Below are 20,979 nucleotides of genomic sequence, written 5' to 3'. Positions count from 1 at the left end.
GAACTCCCTATCACTTCATTACAAGAGCAGTTGTACCGCTTCGGCTGTGTTCACACCCCAATCCTTGCCTATGCTAAGTAGCTTTAGACATTTGATATCCTCAATTTCTAAGACACTAGCACTAAGAAGCTGATTGTTTAATAAACCTTTGTTAGTTCTACAAGTTTTGGCTATTCATGGATCAACCAAGTCGAACGCTCCACCTAACAAGTCTGTCCTTGCCACTATTCCTTCATGTGATGACGTCGCCCCATGAACCGCCAATCCTACGTGTGATGAAGCTCTTCCGTGGGTTGGTCACGCCAACAAGTCCACACAAGCTGTTTTACCCACTCGTGATGATGTGGCGGGATGTATACAAACACAACCCCCCCACACCCTTGATCACTCCTACTTTCTCAATATCCCACAATACAAACTTTCCCCTGACTCTACTTCAAACTGGACTCTTGGACAGAAGGAAAATGAAAACAAAACATAACCTTAACACTATATTCTTAAAAGTAAACGCAATCATAAACCAAAAAAAACACTTATCACGAATCATAAACAATATTAAATATAAAACCGTAACACCATTCAAATAAAAAACCCTAACAACTTAAAATTAACACACCCAAAACCAATAATTGTTTATGAGTGGAACTCTTTATCCACACACACGTGACACACCAAAACCAATATTTGTTTATGTGTGGACGTCGGTGTCCACACAAGGGCCAACAGTCCTTTTCGGCCAAAGCCACAACTCCCTGGCAGACGCAACACTGGCACAATCTGCTATAACTGCCTCACTTAATTTGGCAGTCTATATCGTCATCATCATCATCATCCTCATCAGTAACAGCAATCGAAATCGTAATTGTAATAAACAGGCCAGGTCGTCAACAGTTGATCAATCCACTAGAGCATTCTAAACACAAGTTCCTTAAGTAAGCCAGGTCATCAACTAAAGATCGGCATTCAAAAATAACTCTCCAAAGGAGGAATCGCGGCCTGCCAAAATAAAAAAGAAAAACACTTATGAACACTCCTAACTAACAACTATCGCACTATAATCAAAGATAAACAATAAACTTTCTATCATTCACGAACGCGCCTAACAAAAATGAATAAAAACAGTACTTACTCAGAACATAAAAACACTAAACAGCCGGCTTTCGAAGAACAAAAAAATGCAGAACCGACTCCTTCTATCGTTCGAGATCCAATGCTTTCGCCCAAGACATTCATCACCACCCTATCCTAGCTAAAAAATGTAAACAAACAACCTCAAATATACCAACAATCTTTCCAACTTCAAACAATCATTCGCTAATTATCCTTGTTCTTCGGCGCGCACCGCGGACACACAAAACACGCACACACAAACGCACATACACACATACTCTCGCGCACGCGCGATCTAACAAAACGAAAGCAAATGAAATTCTCTCTCTCTCTCTCTCTCTCTCTCTGACAAAACTAAAGCAAATAAACACTTTCTTTCTCTTGCGGTTTGACAAAACTTAAGTAAATAAACACCCACACTCTCTCTCTCTCTCTCTCTCTCTCTCTCTCTCTCTCTCTCTCTCTCTCTGATTTGGCAAATAAAAAAAATAAATTAAAATAAAACTAATCCTCCACATTCCTCCCCCCTTACTTTGCCAAAGCCTTCATATACCTGCACTCTCTCATTCACTTCTTCCATGTCGTTTTCATTCAACGTACTATTACGATTCCCGTCTATGCTCTGCTCGTCTAAGATATCATTCACTATTTCATCTACCTCAGTTTCATCTGGCCCGAAAATCCCACTAATTTCTGTCAACAATTCATCCATTACATCTAAACCATTTTCTACTCTAACAAAAGAATCATTCATGCTGCTTATCATTCTCCTATCTTTCATTCTCGTGTCCGTCATACGTTCTCTTGCCTCGTCTAACGAAAAACCACACACACTATAAGTATCATTCATACTCATCCAAGTTTCATCTGTATTAATACATTTATCTTCCATACTCACCTGTACATTTACACCCTTGTCCTGCTTATTCTGATTCCCGCCAACAACTACAAAATTTTCCTGTCTTTTATCCCCAGTAACATTTTCAGACTTCTTTTTCTTTCCATAGTCTACTAACACCAATTGCTTATCTTCTAAACCTAATGCCTCACACATACTCGGTTCATACTTGTTCGTTTTTAGCCATTTAGTCATACCATTCTCCTGAATATATCTTGGTACCTCCTTCCATTTCCGCAACTGATTGTGGTGTGCCCTAACCTTTTCCACACTACCATCCACACTTACTTTACCTAAAACATAACTCAACCCACTAGAACCAACATCTAACACCTCATATGGACCTTCAAACTTATCACGTACCTTATTGACATTCATTCTTCCCTTTTCAATTACTTCTTTTAACACTTTCTCTCTCACTTTGTAGCTTTCAAATCTCTCATTTGCTTTCTTCCAAACATCTCTATCATTCTCGGACACACTCAATCTCGGTCTTACGATCTTTTCAAAATTCAACACAAACTTACACGGAGACATACCAGTACTCTTGTGCACCGTCGCATTATACGCCCACAACGCACGCCCAACATATAAATCCCAATCATTATCACATGTACTCATCATCCGCAAAATTTCTGTCAAGGTTCTTACCGTCCTTTCAGCCAAACCATTCGCACTTGGCATATACGGAGTCGAATACACATGTTCAATGCCCCATTCTCTCAACATCTGCTCAAACTCCCATCCAACAAACTCCGGACCATTGTCACTTAACATTTTCGCAGGCTTACACACACTCATCGGCAACATCACTTGACTTACCATTCTCGCTACAGTCTCACTTCTTTTATTCTTGATGGGTACTGCATACGCAAACTTACTCATATGATCAACCATAATAATCATTCCCACATGTCTCCTCGCAGTCACAGGCAACGAAACACAATCAATCACAAACATCTCAAATGGCTCTTTCATACGTAACCTCAGAACAGGCGGACTTGCATGCATGCTCTGATACTTCCCCTTCTGACAATCCTCACAAGTAATCGCTACATCCCTACAAATTTGGCTCAACCCAGGCGTAAACAACCTCTCTCGCATGCATTCCCACAATTTATTCTTCCCCATATGCCCATACCTGTCATGCACTACCATACACATACTTACAGCTGCATGCATTGGAAATACAGGAACATATATATCTTCATCCATTCCCCTATGCAAAAAATACACAATATTCTTACAAACAATAAATCTTTTAACAACTTTCTTATACGCTTCCAAATCACACGGCCATTCTTCCACCCTAATACCATTTAAAATACATTCACGTAACCTATTTATCTCTAAACATTCACCTTGCATTTCTTCCACCTCTTCTTTGCTCAACAAATCATCTTCACTTTTTGCAATATCAATCATGCCAACAAAATTCGCCATGAATACACTATTATCCTCAATTACTATTACCTTACAGCCATTCTTAGAAAGCAAACCCTTACCAACATCAACTGACACATGGTGCAACCTCAAAAAATCTATTCCCATCAAAAAACAACTAGGCATTTCATTCTCTCCCATTACAATAAAATTATGTTCAACTTCCATACTCCCTAGTTTCACCTTCAACCTCACTTCTTCCCAAACAAGTAAACTTCCCTGACCTATTCCATGAATTCTCACACTCGTACACTGTCTTTTCACTTCCCAATTGTACCTCTCAATTTCCCTGATAACAGACTCATTTACTAATGACACTTGAGCACCCGTATCAATTAAACTACAATATTCATTCTCATTTATATTCACATATGTCATCATCCTTCCTTTTACACCATGTATACATACATTTACTCTCCTTTCAATTCTGTCGCTCACTTCACCAATATGTTCATCATCATATTCACTGTCCTCTATACAGTCATATCTTAGGTTAAGGTCACTTGCACCATTATCCTTCTCACTCAACAATTTGCAACATTCCTCCTTACATTGAATCCTCAAAATATATTCCCTATCATTCTCCTTACATGCCCTATATTCCATCGGTCGATTCCATCCAAAATACAAATACACAGTTACACCATACAACATACTTACCACCATTAATATCCTTGATAATACTTCCCCTTCTAGTACACTACTCTCCTCCTCATATACCATTTCTTTTGACACTTCACTCATCACCCTTCTTTTAAGCTCAGTTACACTACCTGGTATTTCCGTATTTAACCCCTCTTGTACCAACTTACTTAAACCCATTAGGATACACTTATATACCATATCTTGCCCTTCACAACTCTGCTCCACAACTAAACCTTCAGGCAACCTTTCAGAATTCTGATTACTCTCTTTATCTTCCATCCTCCCATGCATCCTCGACATCGCATCTGCTATCACATTCTTATTTCCCGGTACATATTCTAACCTAAAATCAAATTCATTCAAATCCTCTATGGTCCTAGCAACCCTTGCATTTACACACTCTTTCCTTATCATATACACTAGGGGCTGATGGTCAGTACGCACAATGAATTTTACACCATACAAAAATACTTTCAATGCTTTCACACAAAATCGTATTGCAGCCAATTCCCTGTCAATCGTCGAATACTTCCGCTCAGCTTTATTAAATGCTTTACTAACATACGCTATTACTCTCAATTGCTCTTCTCCATTTACTCTCTGCATTTGAACCAAACAACCACCCATACTAACCCCACTCGCATCCGTATACAACTCTAGCATACTCGCATTTTCACTGTAGTCTGGAAATGCCAAAGTGACGTCTTCCGCGACCTCTTCCTTCAACCTTTCAAACGCTTCTATCATGCGATCATCCCATTTTAATTTTGTACTATTCCTTTTACCCGTCCATTCATTCAAAGGCTTCCCTATACCTGAACAATCTCTAACAAACTTGCGCCCAAACTCAACCAAACCAAGAAAACCTCGCAACTCACGCACAGTCCGGGGACGTGGAAATTCTCGCACCTTATTCACAAACTTGTCACTCTTCCTTATACCAGATTCACCCACTACATGCCCAAGAAATTCCACCTCCCTGGACAACCATGTACACTTCTCAAGCTTAATTTTCACACCAACTTCAATTAACCGCATCAACACTGCCCCAAGCAACCGCATATGTTCCTCAACAGTCTCGCTCGCAATCAGAATATCATCTATAAAAACAGTCACCTTCTGTCGATCGAAACCAGCCAATACAACATTCATCGCTCTTTGGAAGGCAGCAGGCGCATTAGCAAGACCAAACTTAATCTCTTAAACTGATAATGGCAACTACTGCTCGAAAATGCTGTAATGGGCCTGCTCCCCTCTGCCAGAGGCATCTGGTAATAGCCCCTAACTAAATCTAACTTAGTAAAAACTTTCATTCCATGCATCTTATAAACACAATCAGACACCACATTCATTGGAAAACGTTCTTTAACAGTCACCTCATTCACCTTCCTATAATCAATACACATACGTAAACTTCCATCCGGCTTTCTTACAGGTACAATAGGGCTATTCCAGGCACTCTCACTCCTTTCTATTACACCCACTTGTTCTAATTCCTGACACTGCTCCTCTATCTCCTTGGCAATAGGCGGAGAAAAATGCCTGGGACGCTGATATATGGGGGTATCATCACTGAGAACTATTCTAAATTCTGGCAGGTCTGACCCCCCACAATCATCGTCACCGAGACTCATAACTCTCCGCTTATCCCATAACATCTTAAGCAATCGTTCCCTTTCGACCTCACTTATACTCTCATCTAACTTAATTCTTCCTTTCAACGTATCGTAATCCCAATCGTCATCATTCTTTACCTTACCAGCCATTACCTGTCTCGCCTTAACATATCTTCCATCCTGTACATTGATCAGTGTATACATACATCCCATGCAATCGCCCTCACGTATTCCACATACTCTCTTCCTCCTAACACTCGGCAACAACCTTACATACACCTGGGGTTCCTGCATATTCATAACACCATCATATATATACGCACTCGTTTTCACCAAATTACCTGCTTCCATACCTTCCACTACATATTCATCCTCGTCACTATTTGAAATTCCCAGACTGCTCGGCCATGCAACTTTTACACTAATAACCTCACCTTTCTTACCCGATAACTTTACACTTTCCTTTGCTACCAACGGCACTCCCTTCCACACCTTCGTACTCACTCTGCCGTCTTCCTTTAAATAAAATTCCCCACAAATATTACCTTTAACCTTTATTTCAAATATATTCACACTTGGATGTACAATCATACCACATTTTTTCAGAAATTTATACCCAAGCAGTACGTCATATTTCTCATTCGCTCCCTCAACCACGTAAAAATCATTATCCTCCATCATCAGCCCCCCAATCATAACATTTTCCCGCAACTTCCCTTGCACAGGCATACGCAAATTACCAATACCTTTTACTTCACCCTTACATCCCTTAAATTCACAAACCTCTTTTACCTTATCATATGCATTCCTAAACATTAAATTGACACCACAACCAGTATCAATCAAACCAACCAACTCTACACCATTAAAAATCATTTTCACACTCATGCAATCATGTGCTCTTTCTCCCATCACATCTTCATGCAATAAACCCTCACGAACATGCATCACATTCACTCCCCACACACACGAGGACTCACCCAGCTGAACCCTCTGATTAATGAGTTTCCCGAACATCCTGGCTGACTTGACCCCTTCTTTCTACAAACCCTAGCTACATGCCCATCTGCACCACATTCAGTACACTTACCCCGCGGCTCCTTGCACATTCTAGCATAATGACCATCCTTACCACAATTACCACAAATTACATTCATACGATTATTACGGCATCCACTCGCTATGTGTCCAGTCATACCACACCGATAACACTTAACCACTTTCTCTTTCTTACAGTCGCTAATACGATGCCCTGTCTCTCCACACCCGAAACATGCTCCTAATGCCCATCTACACTCGTTCTTTTTATGTCCTACCTTTCCACACCTATAACACCTCTCTTCACGGATACCACTACCTAACCTAACTTGCTGCGTACTAGCACTTCTATCTCTCCAAACTTGATTTCCCTGTCTAAACCCGTCATTTCTCATGGGTATTCCTACATTACTCACCCTAACACTTCTATCTATTACACTATCAGCTGCCCTCATTGGCCCTCTCATAACAGCATCTCTAAAACTACCAAATTCTGGCACACATTCCTCCATTCCAGTTCTTACACTCACAGATTTACTTTCTTTCATACACCTATCCAACTCGTAATCCTCAACTATCTCTAAAATATCATCCCAAGTTAATCTCTCTCTAGTCCACCTCATTTTCTCCTTCCGTTTCAAATTAATAAACTCACACACACTCTCTGGTACTGTACCCAAAAACTTCTTCATTAGTTCCTTATTTTCATTTATTCCTTCGTCCCCATACTTCTTTCTAGCCAATGTTTCTAACCGACATACATACATCGAGATTGCTTCACCCACCTTCATTCGTGCTTCATCAAAATCATTTTTTCGCTTATACTTAACACTACCTTTCATACGTTTTACCTGTTCAATTATCCTCCTCTTTACACTTTCATACTCAACCTCTCCTACACTCATTATCACCCCATACATCGTCAACAAATATCCTGACAAAAATTCTCCCAACTCCCTAGCCCAAACTCTCTTACTATCCCCATACTTAGCCTGACAAAACTTTTCATATTCCCTAAAGAAGTCATATACATCCCTACTGCTATGTTCATTAAACCTTTCACACCTAGGTACCTCTCTCATAAACACTGTCTTACAAACTTCCTCTACTTCATTCTCACTACTATCTTCACTGTCTACTCCCTTCTTGTTGCCTTCTTCATTTGAATACAATGAATCTAGTTCTACACTCAAAGTCCTATCTTTAACTATTCCCTTCTTACCCTTTTTCTTATTTACCACCTTCACCCAATCATGATCATCCTCACTCACACCCTGACCTTTCTTCTTTTCTTTCTTCACATTATCTTTACCTTTCTTCTCAGTCTTCCTATCACCCTTCGTTCCAATCTTACTATGTCTAGGCCCTTTACTTTCAATATCACTATCACTACCTTCCCCATTATCACTTACCCTATCCTCTTCCACAATCAACCCGTTACCAGAAGCAGAAGCCACTCCTCCGACTGCACCTTCACCCATGACTGTTTTCATCATCCCCATTACTTGCCCTATCATAGCTTCCATTCGTTTCTCATTTTCTCGCATCCTCATCTCAACACCCTCTTCCACTCTCTCTACAGTTCCCTGAAGTTCCCTAAGTTTCCTTTGCATCTCCTCATTCTCACTACTTAACCTCGCATCTCCAACAACAACCTCTCCTCTCGCTCATTAGACAACCGCAATTCCTCCTTTAAAATATGCAACTGTTCTTCCATTAACTCCATTAAAATACCTTTTAATATTTCAAGTAATTCCTAACCCTATTTACCCTTGTCCAACAGTCCAGTTTCAATCCCACCTTCGACAGTCCTTTACTTTCAGTCCCTGTTCGGGCGCCAAATTTATGTGGCGGGATGTATACAAACACAACCCCCCCACACCCTTGATCACTCCTACTTTCTCAATATCCCACAATACAAACTTTCCCCTGACTCTACTTCAAACTGGACTCTTGGACAGAAGGAAAATGAAAACAAAACATAACCTTAACACTATATTCTTAAAAGTAAACGCAATCATAAACCAAAAAAAACACTTATCACGAATCATAAACAATATTAAATATAAAACCGTAACACCATTCAAATAAAAAACCCTAACAACTTAAAATTAACACACCCAAAACCAATAATTGTTTATGAGTGGAACTCTTTATCCACACACACGTGACACACCAAAACCAATATTTGTTTATGTGTGGACGTCGGTGTCCACACAAGGGCCAACAGTCCTTTTCGGCCAAAGCCACAACTCCCTGGCAGACGCAACACTGGCACAATCTGCTATAACTGCCTCACTTAATTTGGCAGTCTATATCGTCATCATCATCATCATCCTCATCAGTAACAGCAATCGAAATTGTAATTGTAATAAACAGGCCAGGTCGTCAACAGTTGATCAATCCACTAGAGCATTCTAAACACAAGTTCCTTAAGTAAGCCAGGTCATCAACTAAAGATCGGCATTCAAAAATAACTCTCCAAAGGAGGAATCGCGGCCTGCCAAAATAAAAAAGAAAAACACTTATGAACACTCCTAACTAACAACTATCGCACTATAATCAAAGATAAACAATAAACTTTCTATCATTCACGAACGCGCCTAACAAAAATGAATAAAAACAGTACTTACTCAGAACATAAAAACACTAAACAGCCGGCTTTCGAAGAACAAAAAAATGCAGAACCGACTCCTTCTATCGTTCGAGATCCAATGCTTTCGCCCAAGACATTCATCACCACCCTATCCTAGCTAAAAAATGTAAACAAACAACCTCAAATATACCAACAATCTTTCCAACTTCAAACAATCATTCGCTAATTATCCTTGTTCTTCGGCGCGCACCGCGGACACACAAAACACGCACACACAAACGCACATACACACATACTCTCTCGCGCACGCGCGATCTAACAAAACGAAAGCAAATGAAATTCTCTCTCTCTCTCTCTGACAAAACTAAAGCAAATAAACACTTTCTTTCTCTTGCGGTTTGACAAAACTTAAGTAAATAAACACCCACACTCTCTCTCTCTCTCTCTCTCTCTCTCTCTCTCTCTCTCCTCTCTCTCTCTCTCTCTCTCTAATGACAAAGCTAAAGCAAATAAAATGTCTTTATTTAACAATACTAAAACAACTCTCTTTCTCTCTCTCTCTCTCTCTCTCTCTCTCTCTCTCTCTCTCTCTCTCTCTCTCTCTCTCTCGATTTGGCAAATAAAAAAAATAAATTAAAATAAAACTAATCCTCCACAATGACATCACCACGCACCACCATTTTGTCCCATTAGGCCATTCCTCTGCGTGGCAACCATATTGATTATGCATGTCATGTTCGTGCAACCACTTAGCAAGCTTGCTTATGGATAGAACCCCACAGGAGACATGTTCCATAGTCAACTGTAGCTCATTATAACAAGCCCCTTGGCTTATAGCCATTAACAGGCTGGTTTTCTTCATCCTGAAGCCATAAGCTATTCCCCTCAAGGTCCCAACGTCTGGTTCGGAAGCATCACAATTAATTAAAATCACGAGTCTTATCCTGCGTTTGGGTGGCCTACAGGAGCCTCCTCATGCTCAAACCATTAACAGGCAGTGTGCTATTGATTCCATTTTTCCTCAATCACAAAGTCCTAGACATAATTTTGACATGGCACACATTAATCAAATTAAAGACATATAAGATTTGTTTGACACACATTTCAGTGTCTGAAATTTCTCTTAGGGCTAGCAGGTCCCCAAAGTTACCTCCTTTAGCCCTTCCTCGCCAGAGGTTTTATGTTCTCTCTCTGCATTTCAGAGTTCATTCCCTACTACCGCTGACCTTCCTAACTTGGAATTCCCTCAATACAATTAAAAATGCCATGTTTTTAATTTCAGTTTTTGATATACAGGTTGATCATCACTAATCCGGAAACATCAGTTAACCGGCATTATTTTCAATACTGGCCGGTTGGTTGGCGATACAGTTTCTCTAATTATTTTCACTACTGGCCGGTTGGTAGCGCTGTTTCCAATGTAAACAAATAAGACGCACCCTCATTTCAGCAGGATAAGAGTTTAGTGTATTATTGAAAACTATCTAGCTCCACATTAGACAAGCAGAAACATATCGTACATTTCCGCGCATCTAAGACGAGGTCGAAAATAAAGTTAAATTTGAATGATTTACAAAACCATCCGTGCATAGGCTAGCTTTTGTTGTATATTTAAAATTCCAAGATAAATAAAGACAATTTTATACCATGCTTTTTCTAAACACGCAACATAAACCTGCAACCTCTACTTTAAGTTTCATCACTGATCATAACGAACGAGCGCATCTGTGAACAAGTAGAGAGTGAGTGAGTGAGTGTGTTTTTGGATGAAAATTAATAATAATGGCTACAAACAAACTGTATGAAAACTGATATCCTGTAACATATTGGTGCTGATGTAATATTCATCATGAGTATATTTCGAATAGATTAAGAGATGATATTGAAAATACACCACTTGTTTGAGCACAATCTTTTGATACTGTAGCGTGACTTTCAGATCAGCTGATCATAACAAGAGATTAACAAAGTAAGTAATTCTTGATGTTTAAAGTTTTCTAAATTGAAAAATATAATTTAAAAAAATGCTTTAGTAGAGTATATGATATCCTATTAAACAAGAAAATTTAATAATGATGTACAGTAGGAAAATATTAAGAAAATATGACGATGATTGTCGAATCATGACGCGTCATAATAAATCTACGGAAACTTAGCTTTTCTCGATGACTGCATATAATATATGGATAATCCGGAAAAATTGATAATCTGGCACCTTCTTGATCCCAAAGTTTCCGGATTAGTGATGGCCTACCTGTAGTATGTATACATATGACTAAGTTCATATAGCTTCACTTGAGTCACAAGACTAGACCTTAATTTAATCCACTTTTGACTTTTTGCTCATAAGTAATTGTAACTATCAGAGGAGGAGGGTACACCTCTTAACAGAGACACCCCCCCCCCTAAGGAAGACTCCCATTTAAATGCCACTGTAGTTTGTATCAGTGTAGGAGTAAAACTAAGCGTTTAATCAAAGGTCCTACCTCAACCTTCCCGCATGTGTTTAACCAAAAGAGAGTCGGAGTCATACAGTGACGCATAGTGCCAGCATGCACTGAAGTTGCCTAGCAACCTATTAGGATGCAAAACCTCCCTTTTTCTCGATTGTCTGGTCGTAGAAAACGAGACTAGGAGTAACCAACTTAAATAACTGGTTTGTATAGATAGGAAAAAAAAAAAAAGTTTAAAAATTTGTAATATTTATTTTCGAGCAGAACAGAAAGGAGCCATCGCAAATAAAAAACTCAATAATGGTCACTTGTCTATAAATAAAGGTCTGAATAGAAGACTCCAAATTTCAATTCCATACAGTGGTTGGGGATTAACTTGGGAATTGAGAAATGTTATTTTGACTGGTAAGCCTAGGTCCTTTCAGCTTCACGTAATCTGGGTCAAGACATCAGATATTTTTCCTCCTAGAGTTTTTGAAAATCCTCGAACCCCCTGACTATCTCTAGACAACGTTGACAACCTCTGCCAATTTGAATGAGGAAATTTATTGGTCCAGGCACTAAAAATGTGTTAATTGAAATTAAAGGTTTTATTCCAGCATAGTAATGTACTGTACAATTGCATATTTTTACATGCTTAACTTAAAAAAATTTAAATCGTATATAATGCTAAATGAACTACTGTACTTCCAAATTTCATTCTATTCCTTTCACAATCCCAAATCTTTAAAATTTTACTAATCAATTCTAATATTAAGTTTAGTTTTACATAATTCATTGATTAATTTTACTTTAGTATTAGCTTTCCCTCTACCCTCATTATATTAAATTTTTATTTATCTCATCAATTTATTTTCTTTACTTTCATAATTTTTATTTAATGCACATATTATTCACACATTTTTATGAATCATTTCTGTCTTATGAATATTCCTTATGTCCTATCTTGTTGCATATTCCTATTCCTTGTTAACCTTGTTTTCTGTTTTCATTATTCCCCATTACACTGTATTAATTTTATTTGTTGCAGATTATGTATTCATGTATTTACTGCATAAAACATGAATATTCTTTCACGCACTACATTGTAACACCTGGCAGGGTTATTCTGTTTTTAGCTATGCTCCCCACAAAAATTACATTATGTTTATATAAAGAATTTTTTCCTTAACTCATATTTTGTGAATGGAGAAACTTGAATAATTTTTTTTTTTTTTTAAACAGTGAACATGAAATATGTTTAGCTCCTTTTGTTCGTGATTCATTTTCCATTTTTAAGAACCACTGGTCAAAAATAAAAGTTTGACAGCTTTGAGTCTGACATTAACAAACAAACTGGCTGTAAGAGGAAATTTCAGCTGTGATCTTTCATATTAAAGATTTAAATTTTTAAGTTTTTTTTTTTTATTACAAATAATGAAGTTACCAATATCAATCATTTCTATGTTTATCCTAATTTCATTGTTTTTCTTCCTTGAAATAAAAATTCTAAAAAATTATTGAAGTAAACTAAAGTAACAATAAATCCAATATCATTTTCGAAATTTTTTTGTTTTCATAGAGGATCTTTTCTTAGTGTGAAATTTAAAGTTTTTATCATGCATTTTCTAAACTACATCAAATATTTAATTATATATGTATTAATTTCTTTTAATCATTATTATTTTTATAAATTCTATTTAAATGGTTTATCTCAATAGTTATATACATGTTAGCTGTTAAGTAGTGTATATTTGCTTGTTTTTCATTACAGTTTTACTATTATGATCATTAATGTTATTTCTGTTTACTCCTATGTGGATACAAACTTAGTCATTTATATGGGGTTACTACTAATTACATTGTTTACTACAACCAGGCAATCAAAATTTTGGTCGTCATGCTTATGATGGGTAAATGCAGCGTATTTGCAAGAAGCAAGCGGGAAGTTGCTCAGTCTCATCACAACACTTCTGATTGCAAAGTGAAGAGGTTGTTCTCTCGCGTCCTCTCTATGAACGAGCCTTTTGCATTCATCTTGTTTACCCTTTTAGTGATTAGCACTCTTGACTTGTGTTTTTTCTTAATTCGCAGTCACTTGGCTGACTATTCAGCGCCTGTGAGTTAATGTGTGCTTAATGTTCAGTAAATCTCAGCATTTACAATTTTTCCCAGGATGGAATAGTGACTATTCTGGGGTCCTTATGAGTCAGGCGTTCATAGACACCTACCTTTTGTGTCCCTCTTACCTAGACATGTTCAAAAGAATCTCTATGTAAATATTGTAGGGAGTGAATTCTGATTTTTCCCATCGCAGGGACCCTAATGAGATTTCTAAGGGAGTTAAAGAGAATCTCCCTTCACTTTCTTCAGATTATGCAGATAAGATGTTCACCTTTACAAGTGTCTCCAATCAAAACGGTGAAAGGGTGTACTTTTCTCCAGAGGGATCTTGACGTTAAGCCTCTCCCCCCCCCCCCCAACCCATACTGAGGCAGCCTAATTGGAAGGCCAGGGCACCAGCTACCCTTTGAGATACTACCACTAGAGAGTTACTGGGTCCTTTGACTGGTCAGGCAGTACTACATTGGATCCCTCTCTCGGGACAGCTCATTTTGTTTCTGCCTACACACACACACACACCAATAAGTCAGGCCTATTCTTTCCACATTCTCCGATGTCCTCACACCTGACAATACTGAGATTACCAAAAAATTCTTCTTTGCTCAAGGGGTTAACTACTACAAGGTAATTGCTCATTGGTTACTTTCCTCTTGGTAAGGGTAAAAGAGACTAGTTATGGTAAGCATCTCTACTAGGAGGGGGAGACTTATTAAACCATTGTTCCTTAGTCTTGGGTAAAGCCATAGCCTCTGTACCATGGCCTTCCACTATCTTGGATTAGAGTTCTCTTGCTTGACGGTACACTCAGGCATGTTTTTATAAATTGTCTAAATTTTTTTTTTTTTTTTTTTTTTTTTACCTTGTTCTCTTTCCTCACTAAACTATTTTTCCCTGTTGGTGCCCTTGGGCTTATAGCATCTTTGTTTCCCAACTAGGGTTATAGCTTAGCTTGTAGGAATAATAATAATAGTTTCCAGCTCATTAATGAGAAAGCCTGCCAGGGGTCCTCCACAGAAAACTCCTCTAAGGAGTGCCCGGAATGAATCAAAATATTTGTCATCTCTACTATGAGGGCGGTCGAACTACTAAGGCTGCTCCCATGTGGATGACTTTTGCTATGGGGGAAATAAATGATTCATGGAAAAAACAATTGGAAGGCTAAGAGGGAAACAAAGTGTGCCAACAAGCAAGCAAGAATTTTAAGTACTGTACATAGGAGTAATGTTAGAGAAAAATGAAAGAACAATAAGTATCATACAATGGAAATATGTCAACTCTGTTGAGGAACCAGAAGGTAGACAATATATTGGTAACAGAAAACGAAGTCAGAAGGAATTAAGAGTATAGGTTGGTGGTTGGACAGCTTAATTGGATATCTTTGCATACAGTGCCAGAAATATCGTACGGGGTTAGTGAATTCAATAAGGTATTTCAGGAAGGCACAACACAAGATATGCGAAAATCAATTATAGTAGTAAGGAGTTAAAACTATAATGGGAGAGATGGTATTAGGTGAACTGCAAGACGAGAATATCTATTACGAAGAGTATGCAGATGCATCCTTTTGAAATGTTGAAGATGGGCATACACAATTTGGTTATATAATACCTTTGACAGATGGCAGGAGGAGATGTCCTACAGTATATGGTAAGAGTCTAGAAAATTAAGCAAAGTAGCAAAATCGACTATTTAAACAGAGGCGTTAAGTGTGAGAGGGAAGGTTTAATATATTTTGATAGGTTATTAGTAGGAATTAGAGAGATAAACGCAATAGTGAAAACAGACAGTAAAACACTTATGGCAGTCATGAAATTAAGTACGGGAGTCAGTGGTAAAAGACAAAAGATAGAGATTGCAACTATCAAGGAAACATTGAAATCTGGTTAAATACAAGAAGTGCAATGGATAGCAAGAAAGAAATAGCTGATGTAATTACCAAGGCAGTATTATCTGAGGAAAACATCAGGGCATATGTGGAGTCGAGATATGAAGGAGAGTGAGGGGCTAGGGTTGTAGAAAGGAGACTACTGTTGGAAAGAGATGGAAGGGGAGGAGAAAGAGTTTAGTATGATTAGTTAGAGAATTTCTTTTTATGCTTTAATCTTAAGAAAATTTAGAATACAGTAGTACAGTATGATAGTTGAAAGGTTATTAAGTGAAGATGTACAGTATTATTAGAAAGGGTTGATATATGGATATGTAGAGAAGATTGCGAGATAATGACAGCAAGATTAGGCTATGAAATATGGGCCCTGTTCCCTAACTTAAGGAAGGGAGCCAGCCCCAACTGGTAACTGATAGATGTTTGGCCATAAACTTTTCTGTCTCAGAAAGAATGATCATCCCCAAAACCAGAATTTGGATGACAAGACACTTTCTCCAGGTAAGGATTACCCGTCCTGAGAAACGCCTGCTCTAGTATCTGTGGTGCGAAAGATATTCCGGGGAGGGGGGATGATGGTTTGAGAATATACCCACTGGAAAGTCAAAAGTTTCCCTAATATTTTTTTCCTGTCCATCGGTTAAACAGAATTTCGGTCCTTCCTTGCTAGTCTGGAAAGGGTACAAGCCTTTCGGGAAAAGATTAGTAATCACTTAAGGATACCTTAAAAGCAGAAAATTGTCTCTACCCCTGTCAGGAAGCATGACAAGGTGTTTTGCAAAAAGTCTCCCTAACAAAGGTTAGCTTTAATTGATTTTCCTACCATGATTCATACAACTTGTGCCAGATTGCTTGTTAGCACTATTTTCTGCTAGTATTATGTTAATAGCAAACGACGTCCTCCCTCAAAGTTGGAATATAAGACCAGGAGATACAAGGCAGTCAGATGGACATCTCGACTTATTATGAATAACAAACGATCATCATGTTGAGATGAACCCGTAAAGATCTGAACCAAATAAAGAGGATTTCTTTTAGACCAGTCGCAGTGAGCTTGCTTGACATGTCAAATAGAATCCTAACTAATGTCTTCCTTGGGAAGAGTTAATTAACAAACAAGGGCCATCAAGGTCAAAGAGAACCCATACGAGGAAGACACTAACATGGAGAGCATTCAAAGACGTTATCTACTTGGCTAAGGACTGTTTGACAGTTTTGAAAATAATTCTTATAGCTTTCATGAAAGTTCAGATCTAGTTATAGATCTGTAAATACGCTCTGGTTTTGGATACTAGAATTCGTGCCCGAAAGAACTATAGACGCCCTAGTTATCAAGGCTTCTGGTGGACAGAACTGTCTCATAGGAGTAATCCTCCCTTCTCTACTATTGAGTAGGGAAGAAAGGTTTTTCATTATCTACGAAGATTATCCTCGCTACCCATCGTCTCGGTGAAAGGCCTAAGTCAAAGATTCAACTACCCTTATTCTGACTCTTATCCTCCAGCAAGTAAACAAACCTACTTGTAGGGTCTCCTTCCCCTGGAAACCCATTGCAGAAATGCTATATTTCCTGGGGTGATCATATTCTCCATTTAGAATGAGAACCAGATCTGGGGAATTTTACTGGAACTTCTCTCAAGCTCGCGTCTCTAAAGTCTAGGGAAGGACAAACGCTCCAACGCAGGAATGAACAGAGTATTCCGACATCCCTGTCTAGAGATACTAAGGATATTCTCCTGTGGATGCCCTCAGATCATTAGAAGTTTTCCTTCCTGTACATAAGCACCCTGTTGGCTAAGGCCTAACATGAAATTTACTATCTTCAGGGGAAGGGAGTTCCCGCGATATGACATGAGAAAGCTGCCACCTTGTCATGGGTGTGGTTCAATGATCAATCCAGACTCAGGCTAGAAAAGATCTTGGGTTATACTTTCATTATATTCTTTCAAAGAGGTTCCTGATCATACGAACAATTGGGTATTCTGTTTCGTAGAGCAGTGAGAGTTTTTAATAGAAAAAAATAGCTGGAACTTATCACTCCTCCCTTTTGTGTTCAAGAACTCTGGCAACTCCAGAAGAAGGTAATTGGTGACAATTCCTTTCTACAAGTATAAAGAATATCAAGAACCATTTATGCACACTCAGGAGAAGTATCTCTAGGGACACCCTTCCAGCAATCTGTACATGTGGGTTTGCTGCAACCTCAGCCTTCCACAAAACTGTGCATTAATACAAGTTTTCAAACTTGGATAGAAAGGAAACTCACCGTTGGACGACATACCTTAAAGATGGCACATTCAAGTCTTTGGGCATTCTTTTCAACGTGTGTCTAGTGACAATACTATTAGGATCTGACAATTCTCACTGGACATGTCAGGTTCTCTTAGATTACTTGCTAATAATGTTATGTATCAGAGAAGGTTTTTATGTGAAGCATCGAAATTTCACATTCTCTTGCTACTACTAATAGTAATTAATCTTCTAGAGAGGAGGGCTTACTTCTTTACTTCACGGAGACTTCCTCCCTCTTAAAGAGGACTCCCCCATATAAATGACTTGTTAGTTCATATCTTCGTAGGAATAAACTACAAATTTTAAATAATTTGTAGTTTTCCTAGCTATACAAACCTAACATTTACTAAAGGTCCCTCCTCAATCACCCCGCAAGTCTCTGACTAGGTGTGTGTTGTGAGCGGACACTGTGAGCAACCTCCCGCTTGCTACTATCGCATTCACTGCATTCACCCAGCACGAAGCTTGACGCAATGAACCATAGTTTCGATAGGCCAGTCTTTAAAACATATTTAGTAGTAACCCCATATAAATTACAAAGGTTTGTATAACTAGGAAAAATACAAATTATATAAAATTTGTAGTATTAATGCTATATTGGATTGTATTACATTATTAAAACAACAATAAATAGTACAATAGAGGTCGAAAGGAAAGAAGCGAAGAACAAGAATAGTGCAGTTTGTGGTGATCCTAACCAAGTTGTTGCCAGGAAGTTCCATAGAGAATCGAAACAACGATGATAAAATCCGTGGTGGTAGATACCAGAGTGTGTGCTCTTTTTGGTAGATGCCATTCATGTAGTCTCATGTTTACTAGGTGCACTAATGTACTGAGGAAAGAAAACAAGAATTATTTTAGTGTTTAAGATATAACAAAGCTTCTGGAGACAAGAGTAATGTGAACAGAAGGGGAGTATAACAATAAATTTTATTATTGTAATTAGCCTCATTTGATTTTGTTTTTTCTTTTGCAGGTATACCTGAAGGTGGACATTAAGTTACAAAGAGAAACTAAACATCTGAAAAATATTACAGCAATTAGTTTGTGAGAGAGTCCATTTGTGTAATGTTTATTTGTCACTTCCATAGTTCATGAAACTTCATTTCATTATCAACATACTCATTTGTAGAATTGTTTTTTAATTTTTTATCTATAATCATATTTTATACTCCTACTAACATATATTATTTTCTGTTGACATAGTTAATATTACCAATAGTGTCGTCCTAGATTTTATATATTTGTATTTGCTGTAACTAACAGTTTCTAAAACTGACAAGACTTACCCCTTGTGCTTTGTATATAAAATCATGTTACTAACTGTAAGTCCCAGGACAGCAAACCCTTTGTATTTGTAGATGTAAGGAGAAATTGTCAGTACAGTAATGGTGTAGTGTAATCGTGGATATGGAATGTCCAGCTTGTATGGTTAAGAATAAGTGGTCAATGTTGATTGCCTCATTAGGATGTGCAGCTGTAATGTTTTTAGTGTGTGTGTGTTTGAAGGCTAAGTTCCTATCCTCATAAAAACTGTATGCTGGTGTATTTAGTTTAAAAAATTCTAAAATATGGGCATCAAGATGATAAAGATCAAGTAGCTTCTTGCTTGATATTTATGGTTTCATTTAGGGGGAAAATTTTTTCTTGAAGCAAAATGCTTGAAAATTTAAATCAATTGATTTTGATATATGAATGTATGATCTGATGAAAACGCTCTGAACGAATTTCAATGACCAAAAACATAGCTAAAAATTAGCAACATCATTACCATATCCAGTACAGTACATAAAGTCGAATAAATATTCCAGAAATATCCATTGGTTATATAATGTGTTGAATTTTAACGAGGTAAAGATACCAAGGGAAGAAAATGTAATCTGCAAAGTATCTCGCTGCCATGTTCATTATCAGTTGAATACCAAGGTTAGTGCATTAAACATTTGTTACTTAAATTCCAATGAATATATAAATTTCAGAAAATTTAGATAATGTAAAGGTGATAACTTTTGTGCTTGAATTAATTTTTCAAGATATTGTAATGATACGAAAAATGTGGAACCACCAAGTTAATTCAAGTTTGTTGGTGAAATTGTAGGTTAGAAAAGTTGGTTGGTGAAATTGTTGGCAAGAAATTAATTTGGCAATGTACAGGACAAGCATTTGAAAAAAAAATGGGTGTCAAGGATAAGTAATTTAATTCCAGGAAACAATAACTGCCTTGCAAAATAGAAAATTCCCTATATTTTCTGTACATACCAGATTTGAGCTTCTTAAATACTGTATATTTCTGTGTATAAAACAACACTTAAATTATAAAACTCACACCTGAAAATTAGGGGGTCCTCTTATACAACTGATTTGAAAATCACACCATGAATTCCAAGTGATGTTTATTAGTAGACTACTAGGCCTTGGTACGTTAACGATAATAAAGGTAACCAATTTACCTTGCATATTATTGGCATAAGTTCATAATCAATAACCTATGAGGAAAAACTCCATAACACTGAAGTAAAGTTTACCTATGAGAGTCCTTTTCGATATTTTTCATGGTATAGTGATAATGCCGGCCATATCAACATTTAGATTAGCAAGATATTCATTTATCATTAAAAATCCATCATGATTCAAATCATCCTCACTTTCTCTAATCTCCCACCATCCTCTTTCACATCAAGCATTCTAGTGGTAGCACAACTGTTAGATTCCTTACTGCTTGTATATTTTTTAATTCAATACTAGCCTTGTACTTTCTTTTATACTGATGTTTCCATAATTACTGTGGACTAGGAAAAATATTTTGGAAATGCAATATACAATTATTGTTTCTAAGAATTTATAAGAGTTAAGAACAATAAAATTATCGTAAATCATCATGCTGTCATTAGCAGTAGTTTGTT

The 20,979-nt window shown here is 37.6% G+C and overlaps 1 long non-coding RNA gene and 1 pseudogene across 2 annotated transcripts in view; one reads left to right on the top strand and one right to left on the bottom strand.

Annotated features, from left to right (window-relative positions):
- The window catches only part of LOC137624337 (zinc finger and BTB domain-containing protein 7A-like), a 100,683-nt pseudogene extending 79,733 nt beyond the window's left edge, over nt 1-20,950 (top strand).
- The window catches only part of LOC137624339 (uncharacterized), a 165,230-nt gene continuing 157,635 nt past the window's right edge, over nt 13,385-20,979 (bottom strand). For both annotated transcript variants that reach the window (XR_011040720.1, XR_011040721.1), the window contains exon 3: nt 13,385-18,908. This is a non-coding gene — a long non-coding RNA (uncharacterized lncRNA). The remainder of the gene's footprint in view (nt 18,909-20,979) is intronic.

This window comes from Palaemon carinicauda, chromosome 31 (genome assembly GCF_036898095.1).
Source record: "Palaemon carinicauda isolate YSFRI2023 chromosome 31, ASM3689809v2, whole genome shotgun sequence".
Lineage (NCBI taxonomy): Eukaryota > Metazoa > Arthropoda > Malacostraca > Decapoda > Palaemonidae > Palaemon > Palaemon carinicauda.
The sequence above is the reverse complement of the archived record's forward strand: the minus strand, read 5'-3'. Positions and strand labels throughout refer to the sequence as shown.